General features: G+C 42.5%; 1 long non-coding RNA gene across 1 annotated transcript; it reads left to right on the top strand.

Moving 5' to 3' along the window:
• The first annotated feature begins 218 nt into the window (after positions 1-218).
• Positions 219-3,863, top strand: LOC147251491 (uncharacterized). The gene is made up of 3 exons (XR_015119073.1): positions 219-1,189; positions 1,830-2,132; positions 3,300-3,863. It is a non-coding gene; the product is annotated as an uncharacterized LOC147251491 (long non-coding RNA).
• The last annotated feature ends 971 nt before the right edge of the window (positions 3,864-4,834 follow it).

The raw sequence follows: 4,834 nt of genomic DNA, 5'->3' as shown, positions 1-4,834 counted from the left end.
TTCACAAATAACCGGCATAGAAAATGGATGGCAAACTAATTTTATTTTCTGGTGTACTTTCTTTTGATGGTTTATTTTGTAGTTCATTCTTACTTCTAAACTAATACATTTCTTGTTTATTCTTATCTGAAAACATCTTTTGATTTCGTTCTTAGTTCTAAGCTGACGTTATCTTGCAGGGTTCGTTCTATGCTAATGTTTTCGTTTTAGCTTTCCACAGAACTTAATGTAATCTCTTTTTGTTCGTTCATATAATTCTAAAATGTCGCCGCATTTGGTGAGAGTTCTTTGTCCGAAACCAACATTATCAGTTGGTGTTTGTTCTTATTTCTGTCGCTCATCAACCTGCTAATTCGTCTCTTTCAAAGCCAGTTTGTTTTCATGCGGGAAGTAGACATTTCTTTGTTGCTGTTGGACTACTAGGAGGCAACCACTTGTGGCAAGACTGGACAATCAGTGGCCCCCAACTATTATGTCTTTAAGACCCCTGGCTTTGAGTGTCCTCCCTATTTTTATACCCAAAATTCCTTATATTCATATTAAAGTGACGCTTCTTTTAGTGGCCTTAGTAATCACGGCTAAAGGAAAAAGAAAATCTTCATAAAATATTTCATTTGGGATCTCAGTAGTATTTTGCATTCACTATGCAATTTTCTTTTGATCTGTGGCTCGCGATGAAGTTTCAGTTTTGGCATTCCAAGAGAAAAAGTCAAAGACTGTTGGTTTGATTGACGTTGTGTTGGGAGATCACCTCTTTCCAGCAAGCAACCATGATTTTCCCCTTGACAAAAGTGCTTATTTGAGCCAGTGGACTTTCCAAACTCTCACCAAATGTTTCTGTGCCTAAACCGAACCAGACCTTAACAGCAGAAAAGACAAAAAAATGATACAAATCCTGATTTCGCAACACTGATTTGTAACAGTAAACACGAAACATTGTGTGTTGTATAAAATGGTCAAAACAAAACCATTAATATGGATGCCGGAGGACTTTTAGTGTAAGGTTTGATCAGTGTGAGACTCTGATCAGTGGTAGTATTTAATATCTTTCCTGGAAAATACTGGAAAACCACTGTTGCGCAATAGGAAGTACATGTTTAACATTTATAACGGGTTGTAAAACTAGGAGGTTATGAAGACTAACAACTCGAATCATCCTGCAGTTGGCAAATATTACCAGAATATAAAAGTGAGAAATGCTGATACATTTTTTAAAATATTTATTTCTAAGTTACCGTGTACATTAATAACCATACATATTTTGCATTTGATGCATTTTACCAAACTTAGCTTCAGCTAATTTTTCATTTTCAGTTCCTTGGCAGGTTACACACAACACGCTTAGTTACAATAATGGTACGTTAACATACATGACACATAATAGAAAAATATGCAATTAATCACGAGGGTATGAAGTTCGATAGAATAAAAGGAACATATATAATATGTGATGGCACATTAACATGTTGTGGATTCAAATTTTAATTTGGGGACATTTTTATTCCGGCTGGGATTATCTTTAAGATTTGCCTCATACTTGATTCAAGGTTAGCCAGGCACTTTTTCTGTTTAGTATCTGTGTGTAAAATATTTAGTTTGTGAACATTTTCAACTGAATCATTTAAGGTGCCTATACTATCAATTGCCTCTGATCAACTCCTCCAGCATCCACTGTCAACAAGGGTCTCGGAAATATTTCTAAATGTAGAAACTCAATTTCCCAAAGACTTTGTATGACTTGGAAAGCAACAGAAAAGGATGGGGGTGGGGGTGGGGGGGCAAAACTTGAACACATCACTCAATATTGTGTCCCACTTTTGCTTCCCGAGGGTCGACCGTCTGTGTGCAGTGGCCATGGCACACCCCCTCGGTGACCACATCCGCCATAAAGCAGCCGGAGATGAAACGATATGGAGATTATCGGCACACAAAAAAAAAAGCCTCCCAGCTTGTCACTGGATGGAGAGTGTATTGTACATCCACATGTATTGAACACAAACCTGTCAGCGTCCGTGACAGCCCCATTCATCACGCACAAAGCCAATCCTGTCAGCGGCACAAAGCGCCGGGCCCGTGCCTCCTCCCTCCCCCCCTCTAAGTGACAGCATTGAAATGAACATTAGGACACCCGGGTACGTATTCAAATGATTTGTTTTTCTGCCTCCCACTGAAGCCAATTTCCAGAGGCTAATAAACCTGGGAAATACTTCATCTCGCTAAAACATCACCAGGTCCCATGGGGGGGGGGGGGGGGGGTGATGCCATGGAAGATGTTTCATCTCTGGAGAAATTTTGTGTTTTCCAGAAAGTGATTTTCTCAGATGTGGAACCGGTGAGGGACCAGGAATCGCGGTTATTGTCTAAGCCCGCGTTAGTGGGCGGAGTCAATCCGAAGGGGGGGGGGGGGGGAGAGAGAGAGAGAGAGAGAAGGCAATCATTTTCCAGAGTGAACCGACACTCAAGAGGAGAGGTTCTCAACCTGGGGGGTCGGGACACAAACAGGGGTCGCAGGATCATTTGTAGGGATCACTCAATGTTTTCAGACTGGAACCTTTTCTGTATGTGCTGCCTGTAAGAGGGATTCAATTTGTCTTGGCAGGGATTTAACTGTGTGTGTGTGTGTGTGTGTGTGTGTGTGAGAGAGAGAGAGAGGGTCAAAGTGTTCCTGCACTTGAAAACGTTGAAAATAAAGTATCAAAGTTGTAAAAATCAAGGTGACACCCCATTCTCCGTAAACTCACATTTCCAATAAACTCACATTCCCCGTAAACTCCCTTTAAGCGCACCAGAGAAACGGATTAGGAAGCGACTTCGCTAACGGACTGCTGAGTCTGGATGCTGTTAGTTGCAAAAAAAAAAACAATGAGCATTTTGTTTTATTTCGCATTCATTTAGACATTTATTGCAGAGAAAATGGGGGGGGGGGGTAATCTTTCCTTTTTAAATTTCGGTGCGTCTTTGAGTCTACCTGGATGTATGCGCCATCTTCCCAGACATTCCTTGAGATGTCAAGAGACTGAGACGGATATTGCAGGTGTGTGAGGTGACGATGACCTTCAAAAATGTTTCTCGTTCATCTGTGAGTCCCAGTGGAGGTTTATATATTTGTGTTTGCGCGAGATTTGAATGAAGTCCCTCAACAAGAATGAGACAGATGGACGTATAGAGATCCAAACAGTATCAGGATCTGTGACACGCGTGAGGGATTGTGATACTCTTGTCTTTCTGTGTTCATACGTGTTTGCCTGTGTGTGTGTGTGTGTGTGTGTGTGTGTGTGTGTGTGTGTGTCCTGAGTCAGCAGAGTTTCTGTAATTACCCATGGATCCAGCGGCTGAGGGGCTTTGTAGCGCTGACAGGCGGAGCATCATTTCCCTGAGTGTTCCCAGGGACCTGAAGCCTGCAATAACACCACTCAACAGGCCTATCAAGCTGATCCACATCACATTTCCACACAATTGCAAACACCTAACCTGTTTACGCTGTAAACAACCACGGCGAGCTAATAAAACAACTCATTTCTGTGTGAGGATGTAATCCAATGGAGTGCCTTCTTAAATAAGGTCTCTTGTACTGCGCGCAATATCGGGGCAAAGAAACGCTGGTCCCAATATATCTTCGATGAACATAATGAGACTTTTCAATAACAAATTCATAAAGAATGCATGAATTCAGGCAGGAACTCTGTCGACCGCGTCCAGCCGAACGTTCACATCACTTTGTGTCACTGGGAAGATGAAATTCTCCACAACTTGTCCTCTATTGATGGTGAGTCAGACTTCATTGTATGTGCCGATCTGACATCTTATTGACTTTTAGAAATCAGTCATTTTGTGTGTGTGTGTGTGTGTGTGTGTGTGTGTGTGTGTGTTGAAGCTGTCACACTTACTGGGAGCTGAGGGGGCACGAGGCCTTCCGAATGAGAGGGAGGATGTCTTTACGCGTGGAAGGTAAGGTAACCGTGTTTGTTACTTACCAGCGGGAGCAGAGCATCACGAGTTAAAAGTTACCGCAGGTTTAATCAAAGGTACAGGTGGATAATCCAGTCTGTCCTCTCCTGTTATAAAAACAAAACCTCTGCGATATTTTACATTTATTCAGAAGGCACCAGGCGTCGATCGACATCAATAAAATGTCTCGCCGGGTTGAATTTGTCGTTTAAAAATTTAAAAAAACAAACAGCTAAAATCTCATGTTGTGTGGACATGAACATTTAGGTGTTTAGTTGGTGAGCCAAGTCACAGAGAGCAGAACTACAGATTAACGTGGGCTTCAGACATGCTGAAGTAGAGTTGCGGTCACCTGACGCTGCTGCGGCGCCACTAAAAATGGATCAAATTTAATTCAGTTGGAATTTAAGTAGTTTTCCATGATAATATGCAGCATGAAACTATTGAATAGAACTGGAAATCAAACAAACTACCTGAGTAGACGATGTTGCAACGTTGGCCTTCTCACCCTTCCTGACTCATTACTAACCTTTAAACTTCATTTTGATCACAACTAGACATCTTTAATCCATCCATCCATTTTCTTCCCCTTATTCCTGTTAAGGGTCGTGGGTGGGTGGAGCCTATCCCAGCGGCTACAGGCAAGAGGCGGGGTTCACCCTGGACAGGTCGCCAGTCCATCGTAGGGCCAACACATAGATTCACACCTACGGTCGATTTAAAGAATCCAATTAACCTCGTCCCCAAATGCATGTCTTTGGACTGTGGGAGGACGCTGGAGTACCAGAGACAACCCATGCAGGAACAGGGAGAACATGGAGACTCCACAAAGAAAGATCCCATGCCTGAGCTGGGACTGGAACCTGGAACCTTCTTGCTGTGAGGC

The sequence above is a fragment of the Aulostomus chinensis genome, chromosome 13 (assembly GCF_037954235.1).
Source record: "Aulostomus chinensis isolate RoL2024-O1b breed Wild chromosome 13, RoL_Achi_v1.0, whole genome shotgun sequence".
In the NCBI taxonomy this organism is placed as follows: Eukaryota; Metazoa; Chordata; class Actinopteri; order Syngnathiformes; family Aulostomidae; genus Aulostomus; species Aulostomus chinensis.
Note: the sequence above shows the minus strand (reverse complement) of the source record. Positions and strands in the feature narration are given on the sequence as shown.